Source organism: Macaca nemestrina, chromosome 3 (assembly GCF_043159975.1).
Source record: "Macaca nemestrina isolate mMacNem1 chromosome 3, mMacNem.hap1, whole genome shotgun sequence".
NCBI lineage: Eukaryota > Metazoa > Chordata > Mammalia > Primates > Cercopithecidae > Macaca > Macaca nemestrina.
In genome coordinates this window covers 1,740,251-1,757,527 of record NC_092127.1, presented here as the reverse complement: position 1 = coordinate 1,757,527, position 17,277 = coordinate 1,740,251, and the positions used below count along the sequence as shown (strand labels likewise).

Here is a 17,277-nt window from a genome sequence, read left to right as displayed (position 1 = left end):
TTATTACATTTGAGGAATAGATTTCGGAGTATTTCTACTTCAGGCAATAAGAAATATTGATCAAATCTAAAAAAATTGCATCATTAGAAAAAGCATTTGATACTTTGTTTATCAATATATTTGTGAACATAAATGCAGTTTTTTTGATCAGATGACATAGTATCTATTTCCTTAATCAGTGGGTTAGAATATAAAATGTGAGTGATTACAAAATAACTTGTTTTTCTTGGAAAAAAATTAGCAACTCTTGTAAAATGCACCTGAAAAAGGAGAAAGTGTGCTACAAATGAGAATAAAAACGCTGACTGGCTGCACAAATACATTATGTATTAGCACACAAAAACCGTCTCACCTAACCAGGGAACTCCTTCCATTCTATCAGGCCTTCCTCCCAGAGCACGTGCTTGCCTTTTAAATCATCAATGATTGCTGCAGCTTTAGTGAGACTGAAAGGGTTAAAACTGAAGCCCAGCCATTCCCTCTCTCACTTCTGCAAATGCAGCTCAGCTTGCCCTTCTCTGGTCTATAACAAATGTCCCCAGCTCTTTCCTCTGGGGTCTTCTCTGGTTTGTATGGCCAGTCCCCAACCTGCCTCCTGAACTTCCATGCAACAATTTCAGAGTCTCAGCAGAGTAAAGTCTTAGCATAGGTGTTCTGTGAGCTTCAGGGCTCAACCCCTCATGAAACTTGGCCTGAATCTGTCAGTGGATAGAAATTTGATTTCATATTTAGAATCAGCAAAACTATTTGTTACAAGTTTCCAGAGTGGTTTTTTTTTTTTTTTTTTTTTTTTTTTTTGAGACTGAGTCTCGCTCTGTCCAGTCCAGGTTGGGGTGCAGTGGTGCGATCTTGGTTCACTGCAACCCCTGCCTCCAGGGTTCAAGCAATTCTCTGCCTCAGCCTCCTGAGTATCTGGGATTACAGGTGCCCGCCACCACGCCTGGCTAATTTTTTTGTATTTTTAGTAGAGATGGGGTTTCGCCGTGTTGGCCAGGCTGGTCTCAAGCTCCTGACCTCAGGTGATCAACCCACCTTGGCCTCCCAAAGTGCTGGGATTACAGGCATGAGCCACTGCACCCAGCCTCTCAATATTCTTGATATTATATGTACGTGTATTTTCTTTGTATTTGAAACGTCATTAGAATGGTAATCAGACAACTTAGATGTTACATTATCTATACTAATCACGTCACATTACTTTATTGTTACTAGTTTCTGTGAATGTGTCTTGTCTTTTAAATTAAATCCAAAGCTCTTTGAGCCAGAAACTTTGTCTTGTATGAGGTTTGCTATGTAAATATTTGGAGGGAAAATTGAGTGACTCATTCTTTCATAAAACTGTTATATCAAAACACCACAGCTTCATGAAAACACATTAACTAGAAGTTATTACACGGGGGTTCAATCTCCAAATAGTGCATGTTGATTAAGTTCCATTAGCTCTGTGGCTTTAAGCAAGTTCCCTACTTCTCAAGACCTTATTTAATTCACTTTACAACAGGGTGACTGGGTCAGGTGACGTCTCCAGTATTCTCCCTTTTAAAGTTGTATCACTTTTCAATAAGAAAGTCTATTCTAAGAAAGAAAATATGACTCAAAGTCTGAATTTGCCCAAATACAAAACAGAGGTGAAAGTTAAAGCAAATCTTATTCATAAAGAGCACTATTAAATCAATTCCTTTTTGATGCTTGAACGTTTTCTCTGCTTGAATGTTCTGGGTACATATCAGGTTATAAAACGACTCATCTTTAGTACACTTCAGTGCCTGAGGGTATTTTCTTGGTAATCCATGTATTGAAATTTGACTCTTGATAGTACATGCCAAGCACATAGTTCCATAATACGATTTTTAAAAATTATAGATAATATCAGATGACACAATAGACGACATTTGGAAATAAATCACATTTTGACCACTTTTAACAAATACTCTTAAATCAATGTCAGGCATGAATCCTTAAAGTTTGGCCACAAAGATAATAAACACTTTATCAAATCTTTATCTTCATAATGTGTGCTTTTCTGAAGAACTTTTGTCTCTAACAGTGCTCTCAGAGAGCTACCAGAAAGGTTATTAAAATGAAAACTATGGTCAGTGTATAGTCAGGATACAAAACAAACACAAATAGTCACAGTTCATTTGCATCCATTTGCACAGTGCTTTTGTTTTACTTTACAAATAACTGATAGATTAGTGGAAATAATATTCAATCTCTTACGATTTGAAGAAAAGCGCAACTTTAATCTCAGAAAAAAATATTTCCCAGAGAATGTGAATATCTAATATGTTGTGCTATCAAAAGTTCTATCCCTTTATTTTATGTCCTTGCTTGACATTTAGTTGGGGTTTATTCAAGGATTATTTGATTGGAAAAGTGCCTGCATATTTGGATATTTAAATACATTTGATTTATGTCTCAAGTGACATTTGTGGAAAACACTTCCTGTTTTAGAAAGAGTCGGCATCAGGGAGGTCTCCACGGGGGAAGGCAGGGACGCAAATGAAGGACTGGCCACATGGAGTGTGTGTATCTCAGAGAAGAATGTGGCTGATCTCTGTAGGAAGAAAGATGTGCACAGGTGGGTCTGGTCTATGCCATGGGAATCCCAGTAACAGCAAGGAGGCCAATGTAACAGGGGTAGAGAAGCAAAGGAGACATTTGGAGAAGTTGCCATATATTAAAGCTTTTGTGGCCATGTTTAGACTTGGTTATAAGGGTCATAGGACACCACTGGTCTTCTGTTTTAAACACAGCAACCTCTCGCTGCTATAGTGGGAGGAAGGAGAAATATTAGCATCAGGCACAGGTGAACCATGTTTGTGTTTGAGAGGCAGATGCCACGCAAGATGTGATGTGCAAGGTCCATCTACGTAACTGTGAAGGACAAAGGGAGTGGGCACCTGGATCTCAAACTCTTCAGCCTCCAGAACTGTGAGGAAGACATTTCTGTTGTTCACAAACCACCCAATCTATGGTATTTTGTTACAGCAGCCAGAATGGACTAAGACAGATTGTTTACCTGGGTAGAAAAATCACCAGGAATAGTGACGGCGAGAAAAACAGCAAGCTAGACGCAAGAACCACCCATAATGAAGGGGATGGCAAATGACTAGGGAGAGTGACAGAAGGCCCAGTCCCCTGACATGAGCTTTGATGGAACTGACATGAGCTTTGATGGAACTGACATGAGCTTTGATGGAGCTTTTAGCGGGAACCAGAGCAAATGGGCTTGAGGCAGCCCAGTAGTGTGCAGGGTGTGAAAGGGAAAAACGGCCATCAGTTGACAGTGTAGTACTTTCCTAGGGCTTTTGTAGCAAAACACCACGAACTTGATGGCTTCAATCAACAAACATTTATTCTCTCACAATTATGGAAGCCAGAAGTCTGCAGTCAGCATCACTGGGCCAAAATCAATGTGTCAGCACTGTCACCCTCCCTTGGTGGCTCCATAAGGAAACTGGTTCCTTGTCTCTCAGCATCTGGTGACTGCCAGCATTCTTTGGCTTGTGGCCACATCACTCCAATCTTTAAGGTCAACATTTTTTGATCTCCCTCTGCTCTGTCTTCATGTCCCTTTCTCCTCTGTGTGCCCTAAAATCTCCCTCCTCGTCTCGTAACAGAATATGTGTGATTGCATTTAGGGTCCATGTGAACAATCCAGGACAATTTCCGCATCTTGAGAACTTAATCACATCTGCAAAGGCTTTGTTTTCTTGCCATATATTATGGTCACCTGCAAAGACATATGGGCCCCTGAGGTTTGATTTGAATATTGAGGCTGATGATGCCACACACAAGCTAAGGGGGTATGAAAGGTTCATTACTCACATACTTCAGGCTTCTGGAGACAGCAGGTTGGCCTCATAAGCAGATCCAATGTGACCTAAGAAAGCAAGGGAAGACTGGCCCGAGGTGTTATAATGGTTAGGGGTGGGGCTGGGGTGGGGTCAGAGTTCCCATGTGTGGGAAGGGCTTGTACGGTTTGACTCTCCCACCAGTGCAAAGGGAGGGGACTCCCTGCCTTTCCTGTTGGCTTATCCAGATGCGGGCATAAAGGGATTCCAAGGGGTGAGGTCTAGAAGCTGTCAGTAGTCAAACATCGAGAAATGGGGCCAGCCTGGTCCTGGTGGCTCATGCCTGTAATCCTAGCTGGGAAGCTGAGGCCCAGAACTTTGTGGGGCCCAGCACTTGAGGCCAGGAGTCCGAGACCACCCTGGCCAACATGGTGAAACCCTGTCTCTACCAAAATACACACATTAGCCAGGGGTGGTGGCACATGCCTGCAGTCCCAGTTACTTGGGAGGCTGAGGCAGGAGAATCACTTGAGCCCAGGAGGCAGAGGCTGCAGTGAGCCGAGCTCACACCGCTGCACTCCAGCCTGGGTGACAGTGAGACCTTGCCTCAAAAAAAAAAAAAAAAAAAAAAGGAGGGAGGCCAGTCTACTCATCACACCGTGTAAGGAAATTTCCCCAGGTTCTAGGGCTCTAGGGATTAGGAACTGGCTATCGTGGGGTGGGGGGTAGGGTCCAGCCTACCACAGGGAGTTATGAAACATCAGCAGGGTCCTCAAGGGGGAACTGAGGTTAGGGTTCGATCAGAAACAGAAGGGACGTATGAAAGAAATCAGCGCTATAGATTTTTATGTAGTCATCGATGAGCTGAAACGCATTTCCCTATTTTATCTGTTTTGTTCATTGCAGTGTTCTCAGCTGCTACAACAGTACTTGGAACATAGTCGGCGTTTGACATTGTTTCTAAATAAATAAATGAATAAAAATGGATGGCATTTCTAATGTAAAGAAGTTATTGGAAAATCACAGTGGAAAGTTGGATTTGAAATTTAGGCATCCTCACAAAGTTGATATGCGTTATTCCTTTAACATTCTGTAGCGTGGAAGGGAGATGGCAGGGGAAACTTTGGAGCTGGCATATCACTTTGTGACCCAAATGAATGAACAATGCTGAATTCATGGAAACCCCACCTAAAATTCTGAAACGGAACATCCCGCCTCCCATCTGACTTTGCTTTATCTGTTAGCGTTTTCCAGCCCTGTGTCTCACCCCGACCGCCTGCTCTGTTGTGGGTCAGTAAACCACCTTTCCAACCACTCTGAATACGCCACAGATGTGTCCTACCAACAAACGTCTTCCTGGTGGTGCCCTTTCACATTCAGGATCTACAATATGGATAGAAAATTTTATTTAAGCAGCTGTTCATAAGACACTAACTGAAAGATGTGCGTGCACGTGTGCGCGCACACACACACACGACGTACAGTGTCACAGAGGCTCTAGCTATGGGATATTGGACTTCCGAAGCATGCGGAAGGAGAAAGAGAGTGATAATTAGTCATTACATTAGAGCAAAACTCAAGATGGTTCCTGCACATTGTTTTTCTATAGTGAATAACTTTTTTTTTTAATTTGTTTTTTGAGACGGAATCTCGCTTTGTCGCCCAGGCTGGAGTGCAGTGGCATGATCTTGGCTCACTGCAACCTCTGCCTCCCAGGTTCAAGCAATTCTCCTGCCTCAGCCTCCCTAGAAGCTGGGATTCCAGGCACCCGCCACCATGCCTTGCTAATTTTTGCATTTTTAGTAAAGATGGGGTTTTACCATGTTGGCCAGGCTTGTCTTGAACTCCTGACCTCAGGTGATCCTCCTGCTTCAGCCTCCCAAAGTGGTGGGATTACAGGCGTGAGCCACTGCACCCAGGCCCCTATACTGCGTAACTTAATTACCACAAAACATGCACTAGCTCTTCCTATTTCCTCCCACTGCACGCTTAATTACCAAGGGACTCACTTCCAAGGTCCTTCGCCCTATTTCTTTTCTTTTGAAAAATATTCAGGGAATGAGAGCTGAGTATAAATTGTCATTAGCCCATATTCTTAGCCAGTCCTATATCTTTAAGATGGCCGATCTTGACTTGTTATTCAATGGGTGCCAAGCCAGCAAGCGAGCACGAGCGTGAGCAAGTACCTCATCTCGGATTTCCTTCCCCAAACACGAGGGGAAAGAAACAGTGTCTCCCACCGTGAAGGATGGCTGCGTCCTTAGTGCGAAGGTGTCCACCAGATCTGTCTTGTTCTACTGCCCTGTATTTTCTGATATCGCAGCTTGACCTCTCTAAATCTAATGGAAGGAGAAAGACTGAAGTCAGAGAGGCTTGTACGGAGCTTTGACTTTTATTGTTTGAAATGCAAGGGTCTGATATTTTTGTGTCTGGTCTCCTGTCAGGGTGCCACTGATGGGGCCTTCTGCTCTGCTGAGTGTAGCCTGTAGCCCTTCGGTGAGCACCTTAGCCTGCACAGAAGGCCCCTGCACTCAGCAGAGTCTTCAGGGAGAAGTTCACTCCTGGGCTTTCTCGGAGCCTGAGAATCCTCTTCAAGGCCTCAGTCTTCCATCTCTAGTCCTGCTCTGCCCTCTCTCTGGGTTCACTAAGATTCTGGATCTTCTAGGTTTTCACAGTGGACTTTTCCTTCTCATTGTGCCCTGCTCTGTGCTCTGTATTTGTGCAGCATGTTGTCTGAGCACTATGCAGAGTCTCCGCTCCCAACCCTCGTTTACCTCGCATTGTGAATGCACACTGTGATTCTGGGTGGCATGTCTCCGGAACTGTGCATTCCAGGATTCCGGTCATGAGATAAATAATGCTCACATGCTTCCCCGGGGAAGGACTAGGACTGACCCTGCTGCATGCATCTGAAGAGGTAATGATCCCTACAGTGTGATCCTTTTTGGGCAAGGCTTGTTAGTATCTGCTCTTTCCTTGTCGTGTAATAGGGAAAAGTCACTACAAGTGGGCACTTCCCAGTTTCTAATGTCCTGTTTTGCCTGGTCCCCTAAGGTACTTTGACCACTGGTTATGGACAAGGCTGTTGGCTGTTCTATTTTCAAACAGCAGTCGTTTGTTAGGAATAACTATCAATTTAATGGCGCCAATGGCCATCAAAACAAAGAAAATTACACAGTAAGTCTGTCTGTCTTTCACAAAGGGAATCATTTGCATCTCACTGTGGTACTGAGCGTAGCCATTTCACTCAACATGCTGGTAACCATCAGCCACACAACAGGGTGAACCAAGAATGCAGAGGGTATTTTGTGTTCAATATATTTGCTTTGGCCAAGGAAACACTTTCCGTAACATCACGTTTACTTTTTTAACTTTTATAGTACAGAGTGAACCATGTAGAAAATAGTAGCTGTCTTCAGAGATGGGAAGAGTCAACCTAGTGATGAATGAGGCACACATAGAAAGGGACAAGTGCACCCGAACACAGGTGGGGGTGGTCCCTGTTCCTCATGTCTGTGCCGTGCTTTCATTTGGGGGCTTCACAGTGCTTTAGAATAATGTGTTCATGGAATACAGAGAAAGGTGGCATGGGAGGAAAATGTTTTCATACAAAGCGAGGAAATTAAATATCACTTGATTAGACTGGGTATTTTAAGGGGGAAATTACTTGATTAAATTGCACCCCTGGAAGTTTGGTTTAGAATTCTGTTATCTAAGATGGATGAACATTTCCAAGGCCCTAAACTGTGTATTAGAAGAAAACCTTAATTGCATCAAAAGAAATGAAATGTTATATTTTTGTTATTAGTTTTTGAGTGCCTTTCAACCCAGAAGAAAACTAAACTTGATTTAAAAAAACAGCTTTATAACAAGATGTTAGAGGTGATAAATTTAAAGTTTGAATAGGAAGAGTGGAAAAGTTTAATTGAATTATGTTAGTAACTGGGTGTAAATGTCATATAATTTCCTAAAATTAAAGCACTTGCATATAGTTTGTGCTCTGATTGTTTACACATGTATCTATGTCTGTCTGTATCTATATCTATGGCTACATCTCTATAGCTCTCTATCTATTATATATCAATCATCTATCACCTGTTGATCATGTCTCTATTATCTCTCATTTATCTGTCATCTGCCTCAATCATGTCTCTATCAGCTATCAACCTATCATCTATTGTCTGTCCATCATCTTTTCTTACCTATAGTCTATCATCTGTTTATCATCAATCTGTCATATCTTTATCATCTGTCATGTATTTATCCATCTTATCTATCATCTATCTCTTTATCATCTATCACCTATTATGTATCTATCACCTATCTACTTGTATATCATCTATTTGTCATCTATCTTATCTATCATCTATCAATGTATCTATCATCTATCATCTATCTCATCTATTAACTACCTATCATCTATCTATCTAATCTATCTAATCTATCTATCTATCTATCTATCTATCTATCTATCTATCTATGTATCTATCTATCTATCTGCTGTAAGATGATGGATTGATGCTCTTAAATTACTGAGGACAAGAAAATGGTGTCCCCCATAAGTCTTTTAACTTCTTTCCTTTCCACTTTACAATGGAGATGTTGATCCTTCATTTCAAGAATAACTCTTCCATCTGTGACTTCCAATCTTTCTCCTTCCACCACTTCAGAAACTTTGTATAATTATCTCCTCCTCCTCTTCACCTCAGCTTTTCTCCCTCCGCCTTCTGGCTCCTTTTTCTTACTCTTTAAGCTTGTTCAGGCCCCCACAGCCTAAAGTGTTACACTCATCTCTCTTTTCTACCTTACCACAGATTTCACGAAGCAGTCTGCACCATCTCCTACCTTTTACCATTGAGTCCCCAAGGGCCTGTGTGTGCTCTGACTTGCACACACCTATTCTCCTGGAGCCAACAGCACGTGCCCTCTTCTCCTCTTCCTGAAACTTCTCTGCAGATGAGAGGCAGCCTAGATCTGTCTTCAGAGCTCTATCTCCAAAGCCAGACTGCCTGGGCTCTGATCCTGGCCCCAACACTTATTTTCTAGGTAAACTTGGGCAGTTTATTTAATCTTCCTTTTTGCTTCTGTTTCATCAACTGTAAATAGGAATTCTAATTTTATATACATCCTACAGGAATTGCATTTTTGAAATGTATTCGTAGGTGTAAAGAGCGTGGTCCAGGGCTAGAAACCACTGTAGGAAAGAGATGTTCCTTTCCACCTATTTAGTTATTCATTTAATGACAGGCTACAGGTATCACTCATTCTTTTTTTTTTTTTTTGAGACTGAGTCTTGCTCTGTCTCCCAGGCTGGAGTGCAGTGGCACAGTCTCGGCTCACTGCAACCTCCACCTCCTGGGTTCAAGCAGTTCTCTGCCTCAGCCTCCCCAGTAGCTGGGATTACAGGCGCCCATCACCACACCAGCTAATTTTTTTGTGTTTTTAGTGGAGACGGGGTTTTGCCGTCTTGGCCAAGCTGGTCTTGATCTCCTGACCTCGTGATCCACCTGGCTCAGCCTCCCAAAGTGCTGGGATTACAGGCGTGACACACCGCGCCCGGCCCTATCATCCATTCTTGATTGCAGGTCCTGTTGTGGCTTCCGTGAAAACATACTGCTGTGTTTTATTTCTGCCTCTCTTGTTACCCACCGTTATCAATCCCAGGCTCCTTTCTCCCATGCTCCTGCCTCTATATGGTGTTGCTGAGGTCCACCTTTCCTCGCTCATCCGTCACTACAGTTGCTAGAAGATTCCTGTTCTCAGGGTGACATTCACACGCATGACTCTCAAATCAAAGTAGCCAGCAGGACCTCCATGCTGTGATCAGATCTAGAATTTCCAAGCTGTCTTCTGGACATTTCTTTTTGAATATTTGAACCAACAGTTCTGTACTTTGACCATTCCCCTCCTTCCTTCCCAAGGCTTCTAGAGTCTGTGTTACCATTTGTGACTTTTCCATTAAGAAAAAATCTGTTAAGAGTTATTTCACCTAAAACAAGGCACATTATTATTTTTTAATTTGTAATAATTGTGTCTGTAGTCTTAAAAGCACAATGCTAACTCAGAATCATATAGGTATCTTTTTTTTGTTTTTTTTTTTTTGATTTTTGTTTTTGAGATGGAGTCTTGCTCTGTCGCCAGGCTGGAGTGCAGTGGCGTGATCTCGGCTCACTGCAACCTTCTACTCCCTGGTTCAAGCGATTCTCCTGCCTCAGCCTCCCAAGTAGCTGTGATTTACAGGCACCCATGCCACCATGCCCAGCTAATATCTGTATTTCCAGTAGAGACTGGGTTTCACCATGTTGGCCAGGATGGTGTTGATCTCCTGACCTAATGATTTGCCCACCTCGGCCTCCCCAGAGTGCTGGGATTACAGGCATGAGCCACCGAGCCCAGCTGGGATCTTGTTAAAGACACAGACCCCACTTAAGATCGGGGAATCAGAGCCTTTGGAGGCTTGGGAACCCGTGCTTTACCCATCACTTCACGTGGTTCTCATATACACTAAAGTGAGAGAACCATAATCCTGGGCAGCAGAGAGGATACTTTTTGTTAATTAAATACCACACTTTATTTCAAGATATTAGATTAGGTATTATTGACAGCTATTTGCAAAACCCAGGAAGGCATTTTATCAAAGTCTACTATTCATTTTCAGTTTGCTTCATTCCAACTTGCTGTGTATTTTAGTTTTGCTTTTGGTTTAAAGCAAAAGAACCAACTCTGACTAGATTTAAACAAAAAGCGAATCTGAGTGAACCTGTTGAAAGAACACTAAGCTCTCTCACAGAGATGTGGTAAAATAGAGAAGCAGGAGGGACTGGAGCAACTCCAGGTGCCTTGGCAGCGAATCTTCATGGATCCTCTCGCCACTGAATTTCCTTCCGTGGGACTTCAGCTCCAGTCACTTGCAACCTGTATTTCCACCCCCGCTCTCAAATTTAGTTGTATTTTTAAAAATCATTTTTAATTGACATGTAATTATTGTGCATATTTCAGAATAAAAAGTGATATTTCCATACATGGATATGATGTATAATTATCATATTATGGTAATTAGCATATCTAGCATCTGTGACACAAAGAATTTATCATTTGTGTTGGGAATATTCAAAATCCTCTTTTCTAGCTATTTGAAAATATACAATAAATTCTACTCTCTGCTTCTAGAGCTCAATGTTTTAGCTCCCATATATGGTTGAGAACATGTGGTATTTATCTTTTTGTGTCTGACTTACTTCATTTAACATAATGTCCTCCAGGCTCATCCTTGTTGCTGTGACAAGACTTCATTCTTTTTTTATGACTGAATAGTATATCATTGTGTGTAGTTACCACACTTTATCCATTCATTTGATGATACACTTTTAGGCTGACTCCATATCTTGGCGGTTGTGCATAGTGCTTCAGTAGACATGGGAGTGCAGATATCTCTTTGAGATACTGATTTTCTTCCTTTTGGATGAATAGCCAGTAGAGGGATTGCTAGATCATATGGTAGTTCTATTCTTAGTTTTTTGAGGAAACTCCATACGGTTTTCTATAATGGCCATACTAATTTACAATCCCACCAACAGTATGTAGGAGCTCCCTTTTCTCTGCATCTTCACCAGCATCTGTTATTTTTGTCTTTTTGATAGTAGCCATTTTAACTGGGATAAGAGAATATCTCATTGTGGTTTCGATTTGCATTCCCATAATGATTAGTGATGTTAATTTTTTAAATGTTCTTTTTGCCCATTTGTACGTCCCGTTTTGAGAAATGTCTTTCAGATTTTTTGACCACTGTAAAATCAGATTTTTTTGACTTTTTAATTCTTTTGCTGTTGTTTGAATTCCTTGTATATTCTGAACATTAATCTTTTGTTGGATGAATAGTTTGCAAATATTTTCTCCCATCCTACAGGTTGTCTTTCTATTCTGTTGATTACTTCTTTTGCTGTACATAAGATTTTCAGTTTGATATAATCTCATTTGTCTATTTTTATTTTTGTGGCTTGTACTTGTAAAGTCTTACCTATAAAATCTCCACCCAGTCTCATATCCTGAAGTGTTTCCCCTATGTTTTCTTCTAGGAATTGTATAGTTTTGGGTGTTAAACTTAAGTCTTTAATCCATTTTGAATTTATTTTTATGTATGGTGGAGGGGGGGGGTCTAGATTTATTCTTCTGCACATGGATATCCACTTTTCGACATTTTTGGTGACTTTGTAAAAAAGTCAGGTGACAGTAAATAAGGGAATTTATTTCTGGGATTTTTAGTCTGTTCCATTGGTTTATGTGTCTGCTTTTATTACCAGTGTCATGGTGTTTTGATTACTAGAGCTTTGTAGTATATTTTGAGGACAGGTGGTATAATACTTCCAGCTTTGTTCCTTTTGCTTAGAATTGCATTAGCTATTCAGGGTATTTTGTGATTCCATACAAGTTTTAGAATATTTTCTCTATTTCTGTGAAGAATATTATTGGTATTTTGCTAGAGAAACCAGTCCAACAGTCTCACAGATAGTTTGTTTCGGATAAGCATAGAATTTGATCCTTCTGTTCTTAAAGCTTGAAGCTTGCATTTATCTGTGTTCCTTCCTCAGGAATGACATTCAGGGCTCTCAAGAAAAGTATCGAAGAACTGAAACTCACCTGATCACCACATCCAGACAGTGAGATGCCAAACCCCTCATTCTTCATGATTACTTTCGTGCCCCTCCCTAGTTCCTCCCTTTTCTTAGACATTGTCACATTTCTTCCCTGCTTATATAAACCACTAGTTATAGCCAGTCAGGGAGCTGGATTTGAGACTAATCTCCCATCTCTTTTGCTGCAGCACTCAGTTAAAAGCCTTCTTCCTTGGCAATACTCACTGTCTCAGTGATGGCTTTCTGTGTGGCAGCAGCAGGACCGAGACTGAACCCCTGTGCTTTGGTAGCAATAGGAATTGCACTAAATGTATAGCTTGCTTTGGCCGGGCGCAGTGGCTCACGCCTGGAATCCCAGCACTTTGGGAGGCCGAGGTAGGCAGATCACAAGGTCAGGAGATCGAGTCCATGCTGGCTAACACAGTGAAACCCCATCTCTATTAAAAATGCAAAAAAATTAGCCAGGCATAGTGGCGGCGCCTGTAGTCCCAGCTACTTGGGAGGCTGAGGCGGGAGAATGGCGTGAAATCGGGAGGTGGAGCTTGCAGTGAGCCAGGAGCATGCCACTGCACTCCAACCTGGGTGACAGAGTGAGATTCCATCTCAAAAAAAAAAAAAAAAAGTATATCTTGCTTTGATTAAGATGGTCATTTTAACAATATTGACTGTCCCAATCTGAACATGGAATTTTTCTTTTTTTGGTGGGTGTGTCGTCTTCAATTTATCTCATTGGTGTTTTGTAGTTTTCATCGTAGAGGTCTTTTATCTCCTTGGTTAAGTTTATTTCTACGTACTTTATTTTATTTTTTGTCACTATTATAAATGGGATTGCTTTTTTGATTTCTTCAGCTAGTTTGTTATTCGTATATAGACTTGCTATTAGTTCTTATATGTTGATTTTATATTCTGCAACTTTACCAAACTCATCGATCAGTTCCAAGAGTTCTGTGGTGAAGTCTCTAGGTTTTTCTCTATATAAGATTACGTTATCTGCAAAGAGGGACAATTTCATTTTCTGTTTTCCAATTTTGCTGTATTGTATTTCTTTGTCTTGCTTAACTGCCGGGGCTAGAAATTCCAGTACAGTGTTAAATAAGAGTATTGAAAATGGACATTCTTGTCTGGTTCCAGTTCCTAAAGGAAAAGGTTTTCCCCATTCAGTATGCTGTCAGCTGTGCGTTTGTTACATGGCCTTTAGTATGTTGAGGTACACTCCTTCTATGCCTAATTTATTGAGAGTTTTTATCATGAAGGGATGTTGAGTTTTATCAGGTGCTTTTTCTGCATCTATTGAGATGATTCTCTGGTTTTTGACCTTAATTCTGTTGATATGATGTATCACATTTATTGATTTGGATGTACTGAAACATCCTTGCGTTTTTAGGACTAATCCCATTTGAACATGGGTGTATCATTTTTTTGATGTGCTGTTAGATTCAGTTTGCTGGTATTTTGTTCAGGATTTTTCCATTTGTGTGCATCAGGGATACTGACCTGCAGTTTTGTCGCTGTTGTTGTTGTGTCCTGACCTGGTTTGGGTAGCTGAGTAATGCTGACTTTCTAGAATAAGTTTGGAAAAGTTCCTTTCCCTTCCATTTTTTTTGAAGAGCTTGTGTCAAATTGATGTTAGTTCTTCTTTAAATCTTTGGTAGAATTCAGCAGTGGAGCCCCCAGGTCTCGGGCTTTTCTTTGATGGGAGACTTTTGATGATGGCTTCAGTCATATTGCCCATTATTGGTTTGCTGAGGTTTTTCTTTTTCTTTATGGTTTCATGTTGGTAGGTTCTATGTGTGCAGGGATTTATTCATTTCTTCTAGTTTTTCTCATTTGCTGGTGGATGATTGTTCATAATAGTCTCTAATGATTGTCTGTATTTCTGTGGTCTCAGTTGTTAGTCTTCTTTTTTGTTTCTGATTTTATTTACTTGGGTCTTCTCTCAGTTTAGCTAATAATTTATCAATTTTTGTTTATCTTTTCAAAATTTAAATTTTTCATTTCATCGATATTTTATAATTTTTTTAAGTCTCTACTATGTTTAATTCTGCTCTGATCTTTATTTATTTTCTAGTTTTAAATTTTGGGTTTAGTTTGTTCTTCCTTTACTAGTTCATTGATGTGCCTTGTTAGATTGTTTATTTGAAATCTTTCTACTTTTTTAATGCAGGCATTTATTTCTATAAACTTATTCCTGGGGCTCAACTTACCTCTTTCTCTGTGGTGAGGAGTGTCTCTTGGGATAAGCCAATTCCAGCCAGGCCCTTCACTTCCCTCTTTATGCTGCCGTCTCCAGTCTCCATGCATCAGAAGGTCTTTATCGCTTTCTTGCTGAATTCCAGTGTTTTCTCCTATATACTCTATTTGATGTGGTCTTTTCTAATTGTTTTGGTCCTTTGTGGAGTAGGAGAGCACTAGGCATCTCTAATCAGTGTTTTTGATGACATCTGGATAGGACAATATTGATCAATGATATGTCTAGAAGCAATTTTGAATAAATAATATAGTGTTACAGGTTATAATTAAATATGTAAACCAAAAATAAAAGGAAAGGAAGAAAAACATCCCCTTTTTTTCAGAGGCAGGGAGTCTTTAGTTTTGGCTTCTGTAATGGTATTTCAACAAGTTTTAAAGGTACTAACTTTATTAACCTGCAACATTCATCATTTTAAAGGAGTATATAAAAACTATCAAAATGGGTCAGAAACAAGGTTTGCGTTGCTCATAATTATCTTCAACAGTGGCGATATTTAATCCTTTGAGTCAGTCTCAACGGATTGGCAATATAACATAATATATTTTGATGTGTCATTCTTGATTAAAAAAATCAAATTATTTTTCTATTTATAATTTCTACAAAAGGTTTAATGTAAAAATATTTTTCTTCTTTATAGATTTCCCTGCCATGATAATGTTAAAACATATCAAGATGCTCCTTAAACTTTTAAGAGTGAACAACATAACATTCCTTTTTTTGTTTTTTTTTGAAACGGAGTTTCGCTCTGTCGCCCAGGCTGGAGTGCAGTGGCGCGATCTCGGCTCACTGCCAGCTCTGCCTCCCAGGTTCATGCCATTCTCCTGCCTCAGCCTCCCGAGTAGCTGGGACTACAGGCGCCGCCACCACGGCCGGCTAGTTTTTTTGTATTTTTAGTAGAGACGGGGTTTCACCGTGTTAGCCAGGATGGCCTTGATCTCCTGACTTCATGATCCGCCTGCCTCGGCCTCCCAAAGTGCTGGGATTACAGGCATGAGCCACCGCGCCCAGCCAACGTTCCATTTCAGTTGAAGCATTCCTTCACAGAGCCAACAGGTTTTTTCAAACACTCTAAGAACTCTTGAGGATGCTACAGGAAAAATGTTCCTCTTGCCTGCTGAGCTTTTAGTCATATTTTCCCTCAAACTTTTCTCAATTAAACATTGCTATAAGTGTTGGGTTTTTTTAATTTAATTTTCCATGGTGCAGTCCTCAAGTTATTTTTCTTTTATTCGGAGCCACTCCTTCAGTTTCAACTTGCTGAGCAGGCAAGCAACTGCTTTTGGTTTCTATGGAAACTGGATTCCTGTGGCTGCCCGTAGGCATTCTCGGTCCACCAACCTTTTGTTGTATTGTGGTATCCGGTGATTTAGGTGCAGACGTACAAGGTATTCTATCATGATGGATATGATACGGTCATGACAGGCTGGGATCTAATGGGACCCAGGGAACTGAGAGACTGGAAGGTGCACCAGGAAGGCTGCAATGTGTGTTATACGAATTGTATGCTGTCCTAGTAACTTTTCCATCAGAGGCCTTATGGATCAGGAGTGAAGAATCTTCTGCTGCATGGGATAACAAGTAGGAACCCTCCCGTAAGCTACTTGATTTCTTTAGAATGTGTTGGAGGATGTTAAATACATTGGAAATCTTGAGTGCTGAAAGCTTTTCTTTTAGTGCTTCTGAGGTAATTCCTTCCAGTAGAAAAAGCTTTGAAGTAAATGCATTGATATGGTCAGCATAAAATAGCTGTTGGAATGCAGTCAACTTTCAGTCCATAAGCGACGACGTCACCTTCAGTCAGAGCTTCAACTCCGTGACCAGCTTGGTTCTCTGCTTCTGGTAGTACATAAACTGGAAATGGTCTTCCGAGTTTCTTCTGTTTTTAGAACGTGGTCTTGTCTCCATCCTCTTGACACTGGGCGCATGAGTAACAACAGGTCTTGCAGGCCAAATAACTTACGAATAAAATTTCCTTCCTGAGGAGCTAGGTGTTCTGACGTGTCTTCAACACAGTCCTGAAGTGCACATGGCAGTCGTCCTTGTGGCTTCTGAAATGCAGAAGGCCATCCAGTTTTGGCCAACCGGAGGCATCTGAAGGAACAGACAATTGCTCAGAAACAGAAGACTGTTTAGAATTTTCTGAATTCATTAAGGGCAATTTGGCTACTTTTCTGGAAATTGGCTTTAAGAGCTCATCCTGCATTTTAAATTCTCTCCAACTGGATCAAATTTTTTGTATACTCATTTGATAGGTTTTTAAAAAAAATACAAGACTCACCAGGCACGGTGGTTCACACCTGTAATCCCAGCACTTTGGGAGGCCAAGGCCGGAGGATCACCTGAGATCAGGAGTTTGAGACCAGCCTGACCAACATGGAGAAACCCCATCTCTACTAAAAATACAAAAACAAAACAAAACAAAACAAAAAATTGGCCGGGCGCAGTGGCACATGCCTGTAATCTCAGCTACTTGGGAGGCTGAAGCAGGAGAATTGCTTGAACCTGGGAGACGGAGGTTGCAGTGACCTGAGATCGCACCATTACACTCCAGGCTGGGCAACAAGAGCGAAACTCCTCCTCAAAAAAATAAAAATAA

General features: G+C 41.0%; 1 pseudogene; it reads right to left on the bottom strand.

Annotated features, from left to right (window-relative positions):
- Positions 1-15,781: 15,781 nt before the first annotated feature.
- LOC105466529 (little elongation complex subunit 2 pseudogene) lies at positions 15,782-16,884 on the bottom strand (annotated as a pseudogene).
- Between the last annotated feature and the right edge of the window lie 393 nt (positions 16,885-17,277).